Genomic DNA, 23473 nt, shown 5'->3' with positions numbered 1-23473 from the left:
TGTTTTCACTAAATTGCTCAAGAATTTCTAATCTTCCCCTTTCTTGAGGTTTTATGTGTACATATAATTTTAAAATTATCATACTTAATGATACCACAACCAGATTTTTGTGATTAATATACTCTTCATATTCATATCAATGTCATATATATGATAGACTATAATTTATTTCCCTATCTTATTAATGAGTCTCTCACACACTTGCTGTCTCTGTCTAAGCAGTCAGTTAAATATTATTGATAGAGTTTATCAGATACATTAAAGTAAGGAATTAACTGATTCCTTTATTAATTAAACATATATAAGTTGATGTCTTAATAGGTAGCAGGTAGAGTTTAACATTTTAAGAGTATAAAAGTGAATATACCAAGAACACAGTGCTAAAGCTTTCAAGTGGGGAAGAAAAAGTAAACAAATAATTCCATTATTGTTTATAATATAAAAATTATAATGAAAAGTTAAAATGTAACCCAAGAACTGTGAATAAGAGGTAAGTGAAATAATCATATATCCACTTTATAGTGGAATTCTATGCCGTAGATAAAACTGATATATATTTATTAGGTTGGACTTTTTCCATGATACATATTTTGTAAATGAATCACGTTATTAAGGAGGTAATTTTAAACAGTCAAATGGATTAAAAAATACTTTTCATTCATTCAAATATATAAACAGATACAGTTAACACAGGTTTTTTTTTTTTTTTTTTTTTTTTTTTTTGAGACGGAGTCTCGCTTTGTCGCCCAGGCTGGCGTGCAGTGGCCGGATCTCAGCTCACTGCAAGCTCCGCCTCCCGGGTTTACGCCATTCTCCTGCCTCAGCCTCCCCAGTAGCTGGGACTACAGGCGCCCACCACCTCGCCCGGCTAGTTTTTTGTATTTTTAGTAGAGACGGGGTTTCACCATATTAGCCAGGATGGTCTCGATCTCCTGACCTCGTGATCCGCCCATCTCGGCCTCCCAAAGTGCAATTACAGACTAATGTTTTGGATTATGGAATAAGTTTTTGCTTCTCCATAATTGGAAGTTTTTACTACCCCATGTGTCTACTTGACTATTAAAACTAAGATATGAGAATGATGTGAGGAAAGGGAAGGACATTTCTGGTAGGAAAGAAAAGGGAAGGACATTTGTGCTAGATGCATTAAATCATAGCACAAAGTTTTAGTTAGAATCTTTTCATTTCAGAGAAAGACAACAGTCTAGAACTCCAGACTTTATGGAAAGAAAAAATTTTTCTGGGATTTTACATGCAAGGAATGTATTTTTAAATATTCCTGGGTTTTTATATGCCAAGAATCACAGCTGAGAGAATTAACCGTAGACCAAATAATAGCTAAGTAAAGAATCCATGATATAAGTTTTATTCCGCAGGATGAAAAAAATAAGGACTTTTCAATCCCTGAATGTAAGGCATGGAAAATGACTTAGGAACCAAGAGAGAACAGAATGATAGATTAAGAGGTCACAGCAATCAGGAAAGAAGGGCTTTGCTTTTCCCATGTCAGGATAAAACTTTTAAAAAGAGACAAAGCATAAGGTACAAACACCAAACTAAGGAAACACTGAGAGCATGCTATTTCTCTACGTGGGAGGATACAAGATCATTCACTATGAAGACTATTTAGGAAACTTTTGAAGAGAGTATTAACATTTAAAATAGTTTATTTGTAAATTCGGAGGAGATGACCAGAAGCCAATATAAGCTTTTTCAAGTCCAGCCAAGATTGGAGGCTATAAATTTTGATTAGCATGGATGTATAACAGGTTAAGTAAAAGGGGAGATGATATAGCTGTAAGAATAGGAATTAAAAACATTTACAGTACTAGTTACAGTGTGATGGAAATTGTGGAATCCAATAGACTATGGCACCTATAAATAGAAAAGACCATAAAACAAGGAGGCGGATGATAGAATCACTGTGCCTCCTTCAAGGGAGTGGTGCTCTTATTTAAGATCAAAGATTAGGCTGAGTAGAAGTAAAGAAATTAGAGAACTAGAAGGATAATTAGTAATTAGTGATAGCCAGAGAGGAACGTATCTAAGATTTTATTTTTATGATTTTTCATCATGGCCATATGTAGGGTATACCTGTAGCAGTGAATTAACGAGCTCTATTGACTCAGTTGTTTTCTTTCACAATATAATCTGAAGATGGCCCAGACCACACAGATTAGCAAGCTTTCTCTGTAAACGGCTATACAGCAAATACTAATATTTTAGACATTGCAAGCCATACAATACATTGCAAACATGAAAATACAAAAAAAGCCACAGACAAGTCTCAAACAAATAGGCATGGTTGTTTTCCAATGAAATTTCACTTGCAAAAGCTGGTGGTGGGCCATATTTGGTTCATGGACTGAAATTTGTTGACCCCTTCTCTGGACATTCTACAGAATGATGTGATAACACCCTATCAGCAGGTATTAGTGAGCAAGAGATTATGATCACCCAGGATGTCCTGGTAAGACACATGCTCTACCAGAAGATGGGAAGTAAAGCCTATTAGGTTTCTTTGAAGAGCCGTCCCTGGTCCTGAGCAAAAGAGGAATTGGCAGAGGCCTCTTTATCATCCACATCATAGTTCAACTTCTTGCTCTGCCCAACCCTGAGTCCTTCCCTGTATTACAGCTCTTCTCAAGACCAGTTCCCAATAAGCCTCTCACACACAAACCTCCAGCTCAAAGTCTGGAGAATGCTTATTATGGAAAATTTGAAGAATCCAAGGAAGATTCTATAAGGTAATCAAAAGCACCTATAATTCTATTACTTGCACATAATCATTGTAAATATTTTCATAATTTATTTCAGTACAATGAGAATTCTTAATTGAAAATTAATTCAATTCAATTGAAAATATTGAAGAATAAGTAGATCAAGACTAATTCAACCAATCTTCGTTGCAATTAAAATGTTCAGTGACTTCTGATAGTTGCCAAATAAAATTTTCAAATATCCATACAGCCCCTCTTAAAAGTGCATAAGAAAATTTCATCTAATTTTATATGTAAATCACATTATATATTTTAACCTGGCCAAATTAGAAAATGCATTTTAATGACTCATATGAAGATTTCTTTGAAGATTCTGACTTGAAGACTATTGCATAAAATAAATAGAACAAGTTAAGAAATTGGCACTATGAGTGAAAAGTAATAATTCAAGAGTCATAATCAGGGAAAAGACCTATATTTGATTAAAATGCCAGAAGCAAGTTTCTGTGAAACTGTAGGAGTAAATAGACATTCAAATGTCTAGAAACAAAAGAAGATAGGTATTAATTGTATTACAAAAAAATGTATACTGTTACAAAAATGTGTTATAGATCTCATTTTAGTGATTTCTAGTTTGGTTTGCTAACTAAGAAGATTTTACAAGAATGTGTTTTGTTTCTTGAATTTATATCATTTCATAGTTCTGCATCCTCCCGCTAGCTGCCATTATTTTGTGCATTACACAGATGAATTTTGCATATATGAATTTCACTCTGTAGAAACTATCATCTCAATATGTTGTGTTTTCTTATAGTCCATAAAGCCCTAAGGACTGCTTAACGGTCAATGACGATTTTTTAAAATGTCATGTGCAAGTATATATTTAATCTAATATTTGATTTTGTAAACTAAATGATTTATATTTGAAAAGAGTGAATTTTCGTACTTTGGCTAACATTGAATACTGAAGGTCATTCCAGGCCCTCAGGAATATCACAGAAGTTTCACTCACAGCTTTGCTTCATGGATATCAAAGTACTTAGGTGTCGATAGATTACTAAAGACATTTTATGAAAATAGGTAAAATACAACTCGATATAAATTGAGACTTTTGGGCAATTGAGTAGATTTTCAGTCCTCCTTGGATCATGAAAAGTTTTATGTGTGACTTAGGTGCAGTAACAGCTCTCTGGCAAAAATAACTGACATACTTTGGCATTAAACCTCATAAAAGGAAATGAAAACCTGTTTTATAATGTCCTCATTGAAGTTTATGAGAATTGACCCTATTGTTCATCTATACTGCTTTATCTTTGTAGTTAGTTGGAAAGCCTTGACCTGAAATTAAGAATTTCTAGGCAATTTTGTGACAACGGATCCAGGCTCTGCTCTGCTGACAATCTTGGCATATCAGGCAATCTTATCAACACTGTGCCATGTGTTATTGAGTTTGATATTATGATTTTAAAATTTTACTTTATACTTCTCAGAAAATATCTAACAAATTTAAATATCATTTTTTTAAATCTCTCCCATTCCTGATAACCTTTTAAACTGTAGGCCTCGAGGAAGAATTAAGGACTTAACCATATTAGTTAGATCAAGTATGGTTGCATATAGTGAGAACCTCAAGGTAAGAGCAGCCTAAATAATACAGATTCCTTTAAAAGACATCCAGAGATATGAATCTCAGAACTATTATGATTCCCCACTGTAATAAAGAGTCTAAGGTCCTTGAACCTTTCTGTTATATCATTTTAGCAGGTGGTTTTTATTTGTAAGATTACCTCATAGCACACAATCTTTATTGAAATCCCAGCAATTGCATAAACATTTCTGTTACCTGGAAAGAGAAGGAAAACAAAAGAAATGCTCCCCTCAGATGAGCCAATTCTCTTCAGGTAATCTTAAAGAAGTCCCTCTTAACAATTCTGCAGAGTTACAAGGCAACCATGCTGCAAGTAGAGTTAAACAATGTGGTCATTTAGACAGGCACATTACCACCCAGCATAAAATTGGGATTATTTTGTAATGGAAAAGGGGTAACACATATTGGGGAAAAAATATAGTCTCTGCCTCTGGTAGTTATCAATAAAGAACTGTTAGTGATCTCATCCCAGTGGGACCCCCAGCCCAGCTATTCAGCTTAGTCTCTCTCTTTCATGTAATACTTGGCCATCAAAATTTGTGCCTTAGAGGCAGGAGCCAAGGGACCACCTGTGATCACTTTCTGTGAACCTTCAAGAAATGGCTGAAAATACAACTAGGAAGACAATACACATATGTCCCAATAATAATTGCCATTATTTACTGATAGCTTCCTATTGACTCATAAATTGCATACGCTACTTTATGAAATACTTACAATAAAACCCAGATATTACCATCCCGTTTTACAGATAAACGAAAATTTCAAGGGATTAAAGAACTAAAGTTGTGCTTTAAATTTTTTTTTTAATTTTTATAGACTGAGGAGGTACAAATACAGACTTCCTATGTATTATGCACCATGCATATGTTGCATAGTGGTAGAATATAAGCACCATGCATATGTTGCATAGTGGTAGAACTTGGGTTTTTAGTGTATCCATCACCTGAATAGTGAACATTGTACCCAACAAGTAATTTTTTTATCCCTCCTACTGTCCCATCTTTTGGAGTCTCCAATGTCCATTACTCCACTCTGTATGTCCATGTGTACCCTGTGTTTAGCTCCAACATATGAGAACAGATGGTATTTGAATTTCTGTTTGACTGTTTTCACTTAAGATAATGCCCTCCAGTTCCATCCATGTGGCTGCGAAAGACATGATTTTATTCTTTTTTATGTTCAAGTAATATATAGAGCTATTACTTGATACACACACACACACACACACACACACACATATATATACACATTTTCTTTTTTTTGAGACGGAGTCTTACTCTGTCACCCAGGCTGGAGTGCAGTGGCATGATCTCAGCTCACTGCAACATCCGTCTCCCAGATTCAAGCGATTCTCCTGCCTTAGCCTCCCGAGTGGCTGGGATTACAGGTGCCCACAGGGTCTCACCATGTTGGCTCAGCTAGTCTTGAACTCCTGACCTCATGATCCACCCACCTCGGCCTCCACCACATTTTCTTTATCCAATCATCTGTTCATAGACAAAGTTTTGCTTTTAACCCTAAGACTACATTGTCATTGCTGGAAACAACTGTTATGTGGCTTGTTTAGGATTGACAGCCACTCTGAGGCTGAAAGGTATACACAAGTTTGTGCATCAGGAAACATTAAAGAGTACCTGTTAGTTGGGGGATTTCTCCTTGGAATTTGGGCATATGGGGAAGTATCACAGAGTCACCACTTTCCAGAGCAGTGTTTTCAGCAGCCTGCTCTTCATCAGGATGTTAAATGTTACTTGATCCTTTTATGTGCTATCGTGAAATAAGACTGAGAAAGGTAGAATTTTCCCTTAGTATTGTACCTTTTTTTCTATCTGGCAAAAGTATTTTTCCTTTCTTAATCCTATCCTGTCTTTTCCTGGGCCCCATCTCCAACTATGTTTAGTTTTCTTTTTATCTGTTGTTTTAACAGTAAGATCATATGATACTCATTTCTCTGTTACTTCTTTCATCCTTAAACAGGTTATGGGCATCCCTTCAAGTCAATAAATATAGATCAAACTCATTTTATGATAGTCACATAATATCCCATTGAATTACCAATGACATTCAAAATACTTAATGGTGGTTATGGACTGGATATTGTTTAATTAATCTTCTACTCTAAAAAAGAAAAAATTTATTTCAGTTGATGCTCAGATCTGCAGCGCATAAATGCCTCTGTTTTCTAACCATTCCTACATGAATGGATGTTAATGATTTTTCCAGGGTTTTTTTTTCACCACAGAAATAATACATTACAATTTTGTAAAGTAAAATCTTTATATATTAGTGTTTTGATTTATATAAGAAAGATTCCCAGAAATGAGATTGCTGGATAAAAGGCTATATATATTTTTAATTACTGATTTTCATTATTACCTGACAACCTCCAACTTCCAATACACGAATGCCCTTTGCCTACCTTTCTGACAGCATTGAGCTTTATTGCTTTTTAGTTTTTGATAATGTAATGAGCAAAAAGTATAAGCTCATTTTTAAAATTTACATTTTTCTGCTATAATGGAGGTTTAATATCATCTACTGATTTACTGGCATTTGGGTTTCCTTCTTACCTGAGTTTCCTGTTTATATACTTCCACTTCGCCTCTTGTCTGTTGACTGTTCTCTTTTCCTTATCAATGCTTTTGGTAAACTCTATATATTAACTCTTTATCTGACAGAAATACTGTAATTATTTCCCTGAGACTATTGCTTTTAGCTTAATTTTGCTTATATGTTTTTTCTGGGCTTATATACCTTTTAATCTTTAGGGAGTTTTTAAGGTTTGTGGGTTTGTTTTCTTGTTTAAACAAATATTCTTTAAGATATTTTAAAATGTTTTTCTATGTTTTCTTCCACACTTTTTATTTTTTAATATTTAAACTATTATCTATGCTACATTTCAACTTCTACATAATGTGAGGCAGGACAATATACTTGTATTTTTTCCATTGAATAGCCATTTTTTGCTAGCACCACTTATTAAAGAAACCATCTGCTTCAATAAATGAACTGAAATGCAACAATTGTCACATATCACATTTCTGCATATAGTACATATATTTCTGGTTCTCTTTTACTGTTTACCTATTCCTTTGCTATTATCATTTTTTATCCTAGTGACTTTGTAGTCAGCTTTAGTATCTGACAAGCCAAGAACCCTATCACTATTTGATTGTTTCATCATTTCAGAAGCCATTTTCTAATATTTATCCATTTTAGTTTTAAATGTGACATTTAAAAAAAAAAGTAAAGTAGCACTTTGTTAAATGTTTATATTTATTTGAAAATAGAAAAGAAATATTCTGCATCCTGAAACATGGTATGACTTGAAACTTTATTCAGATCTTTTTCCCTTAATACAATGTATAGATTTCTCTGTGGAGATACTGATCAGTCTTTTCAAATTTATTCCAAAATACTTTATAGTTTTGTCAGCATTTTGTTGTTCTTCATTTTCAACTCAAATAAATTGTTTTCAGTATAGATAAGACCTATGAGTTTTGTAAGGTTATTCTTTATCCAGCTAGCTTCTCTTATTAATCTTAGTAGATTTGTACTAGGGTATATATCCATAATAAGTCAAAGATAAAACAACCAAAGAAAAAATATTTGTAACAATATGACAGATAAAAGATATATTTTTTAACATACAGAAAACTCTTACAAACCAATAAGAAAAAACAAAAATGTAATCAGAAATCCTGTGAAGAGCATAAAAATGTAACCACGAAAGGCAAACAGAAAGAAAAACAGAAATAGCTTATAAACATTTCAAACAATACTAAAACTCATGACATTAAATAAATGCAAGTTAAAACTAGAATCAGGTTAACAAAAATTACCACTAGATTAGCAAACATTTTAGTTTGATATCATATAGCTTTTAAATGGCAGTAAGACTGAAGTATTCTCGTCAGCACTTTTAATGGTAAATTCAATTTAAATTACATTTATGTTCAATAGATACTACCTATTTGGAGAGAAAATTACCAGTATTTATAAAAATGTTAAATTCATGTACCTGCCAATAAGTAAATATATATTATAAATTTCCAAAACAAAATCTTTTGCATAAAGAATGATTAACTAGAAACCTGATGTATCTAAGAACTATCAATAAATCAGCTTGATCAGAGCATAAACAGTCCTATAGAGCAGGGGCAAAACACAGATTGAAAACAAAGACAAGAATGAGATTGTGTAATGGAAGAAGAGCAGTATATTCCCTTTTCAGTTCCAAAATGTCTGGGAGGACCCGTAGTGCATTATCAGAACAAATACATTTGTACTAGATAGTCACTGAAGCACACAAAGTAGCAAGAATGCACAGATATTTCCTTCACTCCTTACAAATGCACTCTTTATGCCTAAAAAATAGCTACTTCACTCTGAACACTCTCCTTCTCGCTTTCTTTCATGCCCCTTGAGCCTCCTCTACTGCCCGTCCTTGACCCTAGGGCTCCAGGCTCCATCTTCAAGGAGTTACATAAGAGGCTCTGCTGCTGTTCAATGGAAATTCAATGAATCACTAGATGGGATAGATACTTAAGAGTTAGAGCCATTGTAAAATATAAAACCTTTCTCTCTTGGCTGTCTTTCACAGCATAAGTCAGCTGCATTATTCTATTAAAAAGTTTGCATACTTATTCCAAAGGTATATTCCTTGAATAAGGAAGGAATGAATACAGGGTCTGAAAGGAGAAGTGAAATTAAAGCTTATCTTGCCACACCATACTCTGTGGAATGGAGTAAAATATATTAGAGACCGGATCTTACTGTTATTTGGCTGCTTTGATATATTTCAGCTTCTTTTGCTCTAAAAAAAATTAAAAGTAAGTAAATAAAAATTTCACCTGGGCTCTGGAATGTTCGGTGAGATTCTTCCTATTAGTAACTGAGCCACGTGTTGACCATGGAAACGCTGGGAATAAAGGTAATTCTGGAATGCTATTCTCATGGCTGGTAGAGCAATGACTTGGGTGCTCTGGGAGCTGGATTACTATGGACTGCTGAGGAGTTGCCATGATTCCTTCCCACCTGGTAATAGCACTTCAAAAGCTGGTAAAGATGGAAAGTCAGGCCAGGACACAGCAGAGGACTAACTTCACCAAAGCTGACCTCCAAGGAAAAACTTCAAGTTCCAACAATTAAGACAATAGTGGAGTAAATTGGAAAGCTATTTCATTTTTTAAATGGGTGCTTTTATATAGATACTGAAGGAGAACAAGATATTTCAAAGCTTGAAGATTAAGTCTGCAGAGACCATGAATGATGGAATACTTGTGTGGGTTTTTTTTTTTCCACTTCTGTAGATATAAAAATGCATGTACCCTTCAACTCACTAGAGTCATTTGATCTATTTCAGTATATTGTGCTTGACTAGAATCCAACATTCAGTTTCACGGCCAGCACTTCCATGTAATTAATAAACCAAGTTTTTTTCTCTGAAAACATTTCTTTTAATACCCTGTCTATACATGCCAGGAACATAACAATTCAGGTTAAGGATACTAAGGATTATCAGGCGGAAGAGTTCAGAGTCACCATGTCACCACATCAAGCTTTATGGTCTTTGCTTTTCTATCAAACTGTATTTAGAATGCTCTTCCCAAATTCCTAGTCTGTTTGACTGATAGACACAGCTCATCATTCAAAAATTCAGCTAACAATGAAGTCCTGCCTGTTCCCTAGCCGTCATGCACAATAAACTGACAACAGTATTCTTTTTGCTGCCTTCTGTATCCAGGACAGTTTCTTATTATGGTATGTATTATTTGAGACTTTTATTTCAATGGCAACAACTCTACCAAATGTTAAGTGGTAATTATAGAAATAGAAAATGAATGTAATCACCCTCAGAAAAAAAGACTGGATATGAAAAAATATATTGGTTTTTCTTTCTCAGTCTCTCATCTTGGCTCCTTATTCATTTCTGTTTGATTTTCTATCTTTGCAAACCAGTTTTGTCATTTTCTCCAGCCACATACTGTCATATGACTGCCACATAGCTCTTGTGTTTATTTATACGGTCTAGCAATATGCAAGGATTCATTAGCATTCAGAGCTCAACTCATACTGATAGAGAATGGTTGAACCTGCTAGAATTAGTGGGCCATGGGATGAACCAGTAATAGCTAATGGAGAAGATACGCAGCATGAGTGCCCAAACCCTTTGGATACGGAAAGTTGTCAGAAACATGGGCAACAACTTAAGCACCCCAAAATTGTTTACTACAATCTGTAATATCATCTTGAACTTATTTACCTAACTAACCTACATAGAAGGGAAATTCCCTGTGAGAAGGTACCATACAAGATCATTACCTTTTCACTATATAATGCTCAAACTGTGCCATGTAAGTGCCCAATATTGTTTATTTATCTCTTTTGAATGAAACATTCATCAATGTGCAGATGGACTGCCATTTTATCAAGGTTTAAGAAACTTAGGTCCAAATTATAACCTTATATGGAATATTTGCAGGAGATGGGGCAAAACTGTATACAGTAGTGTTCATATGAAAGCATCTTTGTCCATGTTTTAAGCTATTAAATAGTATAGCAAAGTGATTTTTAAAATAGGCTTTGCATTCAAGCAGACTAGAATTTAAATAGGGATTCTGACACTTTATATAATGTGAGTGTAGTTGCTTAACTACTAAACCGCAAATTCGTATATAAAATAAAAATGATAACGCTCCATAGGTTTATTTTAATATGAAAATGAGTGTATTAGAGTGTTTGATAAGTAAGTAAAAAATTCATACTCGACAATAGCACTTTTTCTAAATTCCATCATAATTTCTTCATTTCTTTTTATCCTTACATAGCTCTAAAAATTAACTTTTCTAACAATACCTATCATTTAGGCTAATTCCTGCTGACATTTGGGGAACTGTGTTAATCTAATCAAGAAACTGTTCAAATCTTAGGGTAAAATGGGTTGCTTCTGTAAAGATTTTCTTGGGACTGATTTAATTTTTCGACATGGATTTTTTAATGATCTTACTGCAAACAAAAACCCGTTGAATTTTCTTGCTTTTACTTATTCTCACTTAATAAATCTATCAACAATTATAATAAATTACCATTTGTAAATATTTTCCTATTTCTCTGTTGATCATTTGAGCCACATCTCCTTTAATTCATGTCATTTAAAAAAAACCTCTTCTTTCAAAATTATTTTTCTAAATGCTACAGAATTGTACTTTTGCATTTGAAAAATAGAACTGAGAAAGGACTTCACTCTAAAATAAATTCCAGAAAAATTAAACAAGAAAAGAAGAATTCTAAATTGCTAGAAGATAAATTTAATATTTATCTATTTTTTAAAATAACTTTCTTAGCTTTGAAAAAAATATTGAATGAAATAATACAAAAATGTATAAAACTTAGACATAAAGACAAAATCATTTCTTTCTAGGTAATACATCACACAGCTATTTAGTGCATACTAAATTAAAATAAGCAAAAACATTTAAATCCCAAAAGTTGATTTGATCAAAAAAATCTTAAAGCAATAATTACCAAAAGAAAACGTAACATCAGTGAGTCTATGTATAAAAATATACATATTTGAACTTATTTCTCCTACCTAACTGAAATTTTTTATCCTTTGATCAACATCAGCCAAATCACCCCAGCCCCAAGTAACCAACCACCTTCTCCTCTCTAGTTCTATGACATCAGCTTTTTCAGTTCACGTATGAGTGAGATCATGCAGTATCTGTCTTTCTATTGTACAACATGGAAACTATAGTTAATAACTATTAGTGGTAATACATATGGTAATTAGCTAGATTTAGTCATTCCACAATGTATATACACGTTATAGCATTACATTGTACACAATAAGTACATATAATTTTATCTGTCAAAGTAAAATAAAATCATAAATATATATTTAAAACAAAACTCATAACAAAGTTAGGAGGGAAAATGACATAAAAATTTAGAAAGCAATCTACAACATGTTATTAAAATGGCTATACCTTCCCATCAATGTCTTTGTCATTTGGACTGCTATAACAAAAATGACGTAAACTGGGTGGCTTAAACAACAGAAATTTATTTCTCACAGTTCTGGAGACTGGAAAGTCCAAAGTCAAGGTGACAGCCATTGTGGTTTCTGGTGAGGGTCCACTTCCTGGTTACATTTTCACATAGCAGAGAGAGAGCGTGGTGGGGGCCGGGGCAGGCAGGCAGTCTCCTGTGTCTCTTAGAAGGTCACTGATTCCATCATGAGGGCTTTATCCTCATGACCACTTCCCAAAGGCCCTATCTCCAAATATCACCACACTGGGAATTAGTGTTTCAACATGTAAATTTTGGGGGGAAACAAACAATCAATAGCCATCTAATATTTACATTTATCATTATCCTAAATATGCCATCCAAAAGTAAAAAGCCACATGTATAAAGACATTTAATAATACAATATGTGGATAATAGGCAGTACTAGTATTGTACACTATTATATGCAGTAGTGTATAACATAAAGAGCCAGACTATCTAACAATAGATTTTTCCTTAATAAAAATCATAAAACATGAAGCTATTAAAGTTACAAGTATAAAAACTACTTAGCAAAGTGAAAAATGTACATAACTGAAAAAAAAGATACGACAAGTTATACAGCATGATTATGTCTATATTGAAGTTATGTGTGACCACAGATAAGACCTAGATAAAAATATGGGGAATCTGAATATTTGATTAGAAAAGCATAACCATACGTTAATTTTTTAAATTGACGTATGGGTTTACAGTCTTGGTTATTTTTTTTCAAAGTAAATAAAAGGATGGACTTTAATCTTTATTTATAGGATGCCAAGAGATATGAAATTCCACGTAGAAATACAAAACCCATTCAGAGGACAAGCTTCATATGGCATATACATGTTGGAACTGTTCAAGTTTCAGTGTAAAACATGCTACAATAACAAAACACATTTAAAAACAGTTCTTAGAGAAACAGCAACACAAACTTATACCACACATAGGACACAACAACTGTATGCCTCAGCTTACATGATCTAAATGTTAAAGGTTGCAAGAGTCTCATTCTGAACATAGAGGGTTTAGCTTTCAGAGGTAGTTTCTGGCACATTTTGATCTTCCTCTTCCTCTACAGAAAAGTACTTCCCAATGAAGCTTAACGAAGTCTTATATACAAACTCATTTGCATGGCTTTGTAGAGCTTCAATTTTGTCTAAGCCTCCACATTCTTCAATCATTATACTAAGTTTCTCAGTTTCACCTAGTTTCTCAGCAACCTGAAAGATATTTGAAATGGCATCCAGAGTAACCAGAATAATTTTGGTATCTTTCACAGTTCAGGGGTTTGTCAATGGTTCTATTATGCCACAGTGAACAAGGTATACAATCTGTTCAACTGTTCCACCACTTGTAGAGTTGGTCACAGCCCCTATGGCTTCCTTTTGTGTCTTAAAATCTGTCTTAGGGAGAACACTGACTAATCTATGGTTCACAGCTTGCTGTATCTGGTCCTGAAGGCCAGCTATGATGGTTGACATAGTCTATGTAGCTTCCTTCTGAACATTAGTTTTAGGCTGGGAAAGATGGTAAGTGCTCCTTCATCAATAACAACCTGAGCCTGTCCATCTGTACCAGTGACAATATTCCCTATGGCTCTTAGTGCAGGAGTCACAATTGGCAATTCAGAGCAGGAGTCACAATTGGCAATTCAGAAGCTCCTAGAAGCTTCATGAGTTGGGTCACAACTTCTGTTTTCATGACCATGAATCTGGAGACTATGGATCTGGAGAAGATCCAGAATGGTCCAGGAACTACTGTCACTGAAGGATCGAATGGATTTTTGCCAGATTGTTCACTTTTGTCAGACCTTCAGTAAGGTAGGAATCAGCCCAGCATGTATCTACTAATACTTCTAGATTATTGTGATGAAGGAGCCAAACTAAAGTAGGAAGAATTTTCTCAACAGCACCTAATGGGGATGCAGGATTCTGTTGCAACAAAGGTTTGTAAGTGTCTGGGTAAGATTACATAAGTAACCACATGCTAAAGATAACATATCAGGAACTGTAAGAGCCAATAGTGGGTCAGCTATAATGCCTCATTTCTGTACTGTCTTTTCCCTTGTTCTTGAATCTGTTCAGTTGGGCAGCTGGTGAATTCACATTCTTGTTGGTGAACATGGTTATGAGACAAAGGGAGAAAGCTGTTCAGCAGGCCCAGGCTTCCACAGGAGGCAATGCAGGGCTTGCTGGCTGTAGGGCAACTGTGCTCAAAACTTCTACCTTGGGTCAGCCCGAAGACTGTGTGTCTTCATTATACATTGTGCAATGATAATTTTTTTTAACGAAATAATAGCTAAACTTAAAGGGTTTTTGCTTGGTAGGTTTCTCGAAGTTTGATAAGACAGTATGTGTAGCTAGGGTTGCCAGATTTAACTAATAAAAACAGAGGACTCCCAGATAAATTTGAATTTTAGTTGAACAGCGAATGCTTTTTTACTATAAGTACTTCCCATTCAATATCTGGGACATAATTTTACTACAAAAGCATTCACTGTATGTCTGAAATTCAAATCGGGATGGGTGTTGTGCAATTTATCTGACAATCATGCTTGTGCCATTTAGGACCTCACAGCTACTCCAAACATTCACCATTCATATTAATGGTGCATAGCTATGCCCCAGTATGCATGGGATGAAGGTGATGGGAAGATTTAACACTCATTGGAAGAAGCAACCTTGGCTTTTACCAAATAAAAATATGTTCAACTTTTTATTGTCACAATACGTATTTTAGGAAATCCTGATTTGATCCATGAGGGCCAGAAATGAAAACATTCTGAAACAAAATTAAGAGAAGAATAAAGAATGAGACAATGAAAACTGAGATCATGGGAGATAACAGGAACTGACATTTTCCCAAGTTTTCAAGCCCAGGTCAACTGCGTGAAACTAGTCTACAGCATACATCCTGAGAAAGCCCCAGTAACAGGTCCTTGTATTGTACACTTTGTATTTTCAAAAGACCCAACTAAATAAAACATTTGGAGAAGATCCAGAATGGTCCAGGAACTACTGTCACTGAAGGATCTAATGGATTTTTGCCAGATTGTTCACTTTTGTCAACGTGTGTTCATGGTCGTCTATGGATAAACAATGTTGCCTAAAGGGCAGTACATAGCTGCTTCTAGATTGTAGATTTATTAGCTAATAAAATGCTTCATTGAAATTTTATATCCATTTTCTTCTTGATATATTGCAATTCACAGCATCTTTAGTCACAGGTGTGAATGGCCTAGGCAAATAGGTCAGATGCAGCAAGAATCCTAAAGCTATAGTCAGCCTGTGGTATTGAAAACCTAGAAAGAATACTGGAGCTTAGAGAATAAACAAAGAGTGAAGGAAGGTGAGTGAAGAGAGGTAGACAGGGACTAAAATTCCCAAGAAGTGTTGGATACTCAGAGAACTGCAATGGGTAGCCCCTGTGGAAATGCAGAGGAAGGACTACTATAATCTGGTTTGGGGCAGGTGACTTTGTTTTATTTTTATTAATTAGAAGTGGCTTTAATAGACCCCTCATTCCTATGTGGGTCTATTATGATCCTATACACGATCCTATACATGATCATTGCGATGTATAGGGGCTACAGATCAACTTTTGTAAAAATGGAGTCAAGAGGTTTTTGGCGGCTGGGCGCGGTGGCTCAAGCCTGTAATCCTAGCACTTTGGGAGGCCGAGACGGGCGGATCACAAGGTCAGGAGATTGAGACCATCCTGGATAACCCGGTGAAACCCCCTCTCTACTAAAAAATACAAAAAAACTAGCCGGGCAAGGTGGCAGGCACCTGTAGTCCCAGCTACTCGGGAGGCTGAAGCAGGAGAATGGCGTGAACCCGGGTGGCGGAGTTGCAGTGAGCTGAGATCCAGCCACTGCACTCCAGTTTGGGCGACAGAGCGAGACTCTGTCTCAAAAAAAAAAAAGAGGTTTTTGGCAGATGTCCTTGAACATTCAACTGGCTTGTATGTAATCACCTTATACAATATAACTCAATCTGTTAAGTAGGCCAACATTTTTTGCAAACAATGTATTTCTGAACCCAAACTAAGATAATTTAACTACTTAACTACTGCAATAGTCTCTTAATTTAAGTGGTATTCCTGTTTCTTCTTTTGATTTCCTGCTATCCAGTTAACACCCAGGACTCAGCATAACATTTAGAGTATAAATCAATCAGATCATATAATGCCACTGCTTAAACTTTCCAAGGATACTTCCGAGCTTCTGATCAGGATGTGAACTGGAAAGAACATGGCTCCCATTCTTTTAACACAAAAAAGCTAAGCAAATTGCAAGTTCACAGCTTTGAATCTATGAAGAGTAGAAAGAAAGCCAGTTCTATTACTAGCCTTAAAACTTATTTAGCTCAGTTCTATGTCCTACATAAAATGTCCAGCTCCCAACAAAAAAATATGAGGCCCATAAAAAGGCAATATGGAACAACACATTGACAAAGACAAAGCAATCAACAGAACCACACTCAGATATGACATGGACGTTAACGTTATCTGACAGGAATTTTAAATTATTATGACTAATTTGTTCATGGCTACAAAATGTTCTTTTGAATTCAAGATCAGATGGGAAATCCCAGAGAGTGAAACAGAAGGGGCCAGGTGCAGTGGCTCACACTTGTAATCCCAGCACTTTGGGAGGCTGAGGCGGGCAGATCACGAGGTCAGGAGTTGAAACCCCATCTCTACTAAAAATACAAAAAAAAAAAAAAATTAGCTGGGTGTGGTGGCAGGCACCTGTAATCCCAGCTACTCAGGAGGCTGAGGCAGGAGAATTACTTGAACCCGGGAGGTGGAGGTTGCAATGAGCCAAGACTGCACCACTGCACTCCAGGCTGGGCCGCAGAGCTAGACCCCGTCTCAAAAAAAAAAAAAAAAAAAAGGAAATAAGGAAAAGGAAGGAAGGAAGGGAGCGGGGAGGCAGGGAAGGGTAGTAGAAATGCTGGAAATGAAACAGTAATTGCAGTGAAGATTTTGTACACATGACACAGTGAGAATAAAATTGGTAACTTGAAGATAAGTCAATAGAAATCACATTTCTTTAAAAGGATGTTTAAAAACTCTCAAAACTCAACAATAAGAAAGCAACAAACCTGATAAAAATGAGTAAAGAGTTGAGCCTTCAGCAAAGGAGATATACAGATGGCAAATAAGCATATAAAAAGATGCTTAATATCATTAATGCAAATTAAAACCACAATTAGACACAACCAGACATTTTTTAAATTTATTTTGTTAGAAACAAGCTTTAATTGTATCATGTGAAACTTGTGACATTTTAAAATTGTACAAGTATTTTGACATCTGCCTCCCACATTTTGTGTCTTAAAATGATGGCAAAATACCCACCAATCACAGGATTGATGGGTTTAATGAGTTTAACCCTCAGTTCCTGTTTGCAGCACCCAATATTCCTTTGAAATATGAAAACAGACCTGGCAGTGGCCAACAGTGAATTTCTGCCCCCAATACTAACAGAGTTGAAAAGTTCAGGTTCTCTGAGTGTTATGTTGCAGTGGCACTTGTCCAGAATTGGTATCTTCCCATACTTGGGGGACTTCAAATGTACCAGTGAAAATAGCATTTTCCTCTTCAAGGGAAAGAAAGAAAATCACTTCAAAGCCCAGCAGATCTGTCTGTGAGGCCTTTCCTCCTGCCCCATCCCTTCAGGCTTTTTTATTTTTTATTTTTATTTTTTTTGCAGTGGAGCAAGAGAGACCAATAGCTAACCTGAGTTACAAAAAGCAAGACGGTGATGGCCATAAAGGGAGTGACCAGGAGCAAGTGGAACACTCCTTTGCCTCCCACATCAAATGGATGTGCTTCACAGAAACACAGAAACACACACAAACACAGAAACACACACACACACGCGCAAAACAAATCCACAAAATACAACAGCTAGAATTATGAAATTCATTCATCCAAGGGTAGTAGATGGCATGAAGGAAAGGTGGGGAGTGGGGGTAAATGGCACAAGAAGAAAAACAAAGTATTCAAATCAGTCCAGGCACAGGGACTGGCAAATGCTAGAAAATAGTTGCAGAAAAACCTGTGTTCCTTTCAGACGCGTGATGGTGTTAAAAATCCACACACCGGTGTCAGGAAGATTCTGCCTTATGTGCACCAGAGACAAAAATTCTGATTCCTCAGAAAGAAGGGAATACACAGAAGAACCTTGGCAGAGTGAGGTCTGCCTTCCCTGGCGGGGGAAGTGAATACAGCCTCCCTCCTATCTCACCCATGCCCTTTGCATGTCAGTAGCCTTCAGTTTGACAGGAGATGGATGCAGTGAAGGGAACTGCCCTAAACAGGTTAAGCTGCTCGGGGCAGACTGCAGGTAGACTGTCCTGTAAGAGTCTGTTGCTTAGCAAGATCACCAAGGGCAAGAGGCACAACTGGAAGAGGTACGCTGTGCCAGGGGTCTTGGCTTCATTGGCACTGATAAAGAACAAGGATAGAGGAATAAAGTAACAAGGATAGAGAAGAGGCAGCCACTGATAATATGGCTGCACTGGTAATGAAGCCTGCATTGCCATGAGAAAAGCCAAGGGCAAACCAAACCCAAAGTAGTAAGACCAATTCCTTTCTACGTTAGACAACTGCTGGTGCGCTCCAATTCCTTTATTGAACCAACAATATTTGAAGCACCACAGTGCATAGAGAAGAGACATATGCAGGAGACTAACCAGCTGAACAACAAGATGGATGGGAAAGAGACTCACAAACACTCCTTGATTGAGGAAAAGAGCCTGCAGTGAAAGGTTGGAGAGCAAGTCAGCAATTACTTTGCAGACACTAGGAAATGGGTGAGGCTTCCTCACTGGTTTCTCAAATGCCAGATCAGCTATATCTTGAAACCAAATGGCATTCACAACTTTGCTAGGCACAAATAAGGAAGCACTCAATGAGCACTGAAGATTGATATGAGGAAGAATTCTAGCCATGACCGAGCATCTCCATGTCATGATAGATCACCAATAATTCAGGGTGTCACTGACCAAAGCAGAAGAATAAACACTCAATAAAACAGGAGGAGACTGGACCAGAACACTCCACCATTCCAAGTGCAACACCAAAAAGTTCTACTAACAATACATGGCTCACTCTCTCACTCTTACTCTATATTCTTGGCTCTTCTCTGTGCCAGGACACTACTTGCCCTTCTTCAGTGCTGCTCCTCTCCCTTTTGCTGGATTCAAGCATGGAGTTTGGAGACTGTAAAAGTACCCTAGATGGAATATTTGATTCCCCTGCCAAGGTCCTGGAGAAAGGCTTTAACACTGTCAGGCATCTCTTCGCCACCCAAACTATCAACTACACAGAGGAGACAGAAGTACCCCAAAATCTGTCACTATGAAGGATCCATAGCTCCACTGCCATAGCTCTGGCCAGGCCCCTCACCCATGGCAGACCTGATCAGCTTCTCAGCACACAGTCGCCCCCACTCTACTGGGCTGCTCCCAGGGCAGGGGCCACATAGGGCTGCTGCCAGGCATTTTTTAAATAGTTAAAAAGGGGGGGCGGAGCAAGATGGCCGAATAGGAGCAGCTCCAGTCTCCAACTCCCAGCGCCAGCGACACAGAAGACCGGTGATTTCTGCATTTTCAACTGAGGTACTGGGTTCATCTCACTGGGGAGTGCCGGACGATCGGAGCTGGTCAGCTGCTGCAGCCCGACCAGCGAGAGCTGAAGCAGGGCGAGGCATTGCCTCACCTGGGAAGCGCAAGGGGGAAGGGAGTCCCTTTTCCTAGCCAGGGGAACTGAGACACACAACACCTGGAAAATCGGGTAACTCCCACCCCAATACTGCGCTTTAGGAAACAGGCACACCAGGAGATCATATCCCACACCTGGCCGGGAGGGTCCCACACCCACGGAGCCTCCCTCGTTGCTAGCGCAGCAGTCTGTGATCTACCGGCAAGGCAGCAGCGAGGCTGGGGGAGGGGCGCCCGCCATTGCTGAGGCTTAAGTAGGTAAACAAAGCTGCTGGGAAGCTCGAACTGGGTGGAGCTCACAGCAGCTCAAGGAAACCTGCCTGTCTCTGTAGACTCCACCTCTGGGGACAGGGCACAGTAAACTAAGACACACAGACACCTCTGCACAGACGCAAACGACTCTGTCTGACAGCTTTGAAGAGAGCAGTGGATCTCCCAACACGGAGGTTGAGATCTGAGAAGGGACAGACTCCCTGCTCAAGCGGGTCCCTGACCCCTGAGTAGCCTAACTGGGAGACATCCCCCACTAGGGGCAGTCTGACACCCCACACCTCACAGGGAGGAGTACACCCCTGAAAGGAAGCTTCCAAAGCAAGAATCAGACAGGTACACTCGCTGTTCAGAAATATTCTATCTTCTGCAGCCTCTGCTGCTGATACCCAGGCAAACAGGGTCTGGAGTGGACCTCAAGCAATCTCCAACAGACCTACAGCTGAGGGTCCTGACTGTTAGAAGGAAAACTATCAAACAGGAAGGACACCTACACCAAAACCCCATCAGTACATCACCATCATCAAAGACCAGAGGCAGATAAAACCACAAAGATGGGGAAAAAGCAGGGCAGAAAAGCTGGAAATTCAAAAAATAAGAGCGCATCTCCCCCGGCAAAGGAGCGCAGCTCATCGCCAGCAACGGATCAAAGCTGGACGGAGAATGACTTTGACGAGATGAGAGAAGAAGGCTTCAGTCCATCAAATTTCTCAGAGCTAAAGGAGGAATTACGTACCCAGCGCAAAGAAACTAAAAATCTTGAAAAAAAAGTGGAAGAATTGATGGCTAGAGTAATTAATGCAGAGAAGGTCCTAAACGAAATGAAAGAGATGAAAACCATGACACGAGAAATACGTGACAAATGCACAAGCTTCAGTAACCGACTCGATCAACTGGAAGAAAGAGTATCAGCGATTGAGGATCAAATGAATGAAATGAAGCGAGAAGAGAAACCAAAAGAAAAAAGAAGAAAAAGAAATGAACAAAGCCTGCAAGAAGTATGGGATTATGTAAAAAGACCAAATCTACGTCTGATTGGGGTGCCTGAAAGTGAGGGGGAAAATGGAACCAAGTTGGAAAACACTCTTCAGGATATCATCCAGGAGAACTTCCCCAACCTAGTAGGGCAGGCCAACATTCAAATCCAGGAAATACAGAGAACGCCACAAAGATACTCCTCGAGAAGAGCAACTCCAAGACACATAATTGCCAGATTCACCAAAGTTGAAATGAAGGAAAAAATCTTAAGGGCAGCCAGAGAGAAAGGTCGGGTTACCCACAAAGGGAAGCCCATCAGACTAACAGCAGATCTCTCAGCAGAAACTCTACAAGCCAGAAGAGAGTGGGGGCCAATATTCAACATTCTTAAAGAAAAGAATTTTAAACCCAGAATTTCATATCCAGCCAAACTAAGTTTCATAAGTGAAGGAGAAATAAAATCCTTTACAGATAAGCAAATGCTTAGAGATTTTGTCACCACTAGGCCTGCCTTACAAGAGATCCTGAAGGAAGCACTAAACATGGAAAGGAACAACCGGTACCAGCCATTGCAAAAACATGCCAAAATGTAAAGACCATTGAGGCTAGGAAGAAACTGCATCAACTAATGAGCAAAATAACCAGTTAATATAATGGCAGGATCAAGTTCACACATAACAATATTAACCTTAAATGTAAATGGACTAAATGCTCCAATTAAAAGACACAGACTGGCAAACTGGATAAAGAGTCAAGACCCATCAGTCTGCTGTATTCAGGAGACCCATCTCACACGCAGAGACATACATAGGCTCAAAATAAAGGGATGGAGGAAGATTTACCAAGCAAATGGAGAACAAAAAAAAGCAGGGGTTGCAATACTAGTCTCTGATAAAACAGACTTTAAACCATCAAAGATCAAAAGAGACAAAGAAGGCCATTACATAATGGTAAAGGGATCAATTCAACAGGAAGAGCTAACTATCCTAAATATATATGCACCCAATACAGGAGCACCCAGATTCATCAAGCAAGTCCTTAGAGACTTACAAAGAGACTTAGACTCCCATACAATAATAATGGGAGACTTCAACACTCCACTGTCAACATTAGACAGATCAACGAGACAGAAAGTTAACAAGGATATCCAGGAATTGAACTCATCTCTGCAGCAAGCAGACCTAATAGACATCTATAGAACTCTCCACCCCAAATCAACAGAATATACATTCTTCTCAGCACCACATCATACTTACTCCAAAATTGACCACGTAATTGGAAGTAAAGCACTCCTCAGCAAATGTACAAGAACAGAAATTATAACAAATTGTCTCTCAGACCACAGTGCAATCAAACTAGAACTCAGGACTAAGAAACTCAATCAAAACCGCTCAACTACATGGAAACTGAACAACCTGCTCCTGAATGACTACTGGGTACATAACGAAATGAAGGCAGAAATAAAGATGTTCTTTGAAACCAATGAGAACAAAGATACAACATACCAGAATCTCTGGGACACATTTAAAGCAGTGTGTAGAGGGAAATTTATAGCACTAAATGCCCACAAGAGAAAGCAGGAAAGATGTAAAATTGACACTCTAACATTGCAATTAAAAGAACTAGAGAAGCAAGAGCAAACACATTCGAAAGCTAGCAGAAGGCAAGAAATAACTAAGATCAGAGCAGAACTGAAGGAGATAGAAACACAAAAAACCCTCCAAAAAATCAATGAATCCAGGAGTTGGTTTTTTGAAAAGATCAACAAAATTGACAGACCACTAGCCAGACTAATAAAGAAGAAAAGAGAGAAGAATCAAATCGACGCAATTAAAAATGATCAAGGAGATATCACCACCGACCCCACAGAAATACAAACTACCATCAGAGAATACTATAAACACCTCTACGCAAATAAACTGGAAAATCTAGAAGAAATGGATAATTTCCTGGACACTTACACTCTTCCAAGACTAAACCAGGAAGAAGTTGAATCCCTGAATAGACCAATAGCAGGCTCTGAAATTGAGGCAACAATTAATAGCCTACCAACCAAAAAAAGTCCA

General features: G+C 37.4%; 2 pseudogenes; both read right to left on the bottom strand.

The window, feature by feature from the left end:
* Positions 1 to 13451: 13451 nt before the first annotated feature.
* LOC706790 (importin subunit alpha-1 pseudogene) lies at positions 13452 to 18686 on the bottom strand (annotated as a pseudogene).
* A 131-nt stretch (positions 18687 to 18817) lies between these two features.
* LOC106997716 (etoposide-induced protein 2.4 homolog) lies at positions 18818 to 19735 on the bottom strand (annotated as a pseudogene).
* Positions 19736 to 23473: the final 3738 nt, after the last annotated feature.

The sequence above is a fragment of the Macaca mulatta genome, chromosome 3 (assembly GCF_049350105.2).
Source record: "Macaca mulatta isolate MMU2019108-1 chromosome 3, T2T-MMU8v2.0, whole genome shotgun sequence".
Classification (NCBI taxonomy): domain Eukaryota; kingdom Metazoa; phylum Chordata; class Mammalia; order Primates; family Cercopithecidae; genus Macaca; species Macaca mulatta.
The sequence above is the reverse complement of the archived record's forward strand: the minus strand, read 5'-3'. Positions and strand labels throughout refer to the sequence as shown.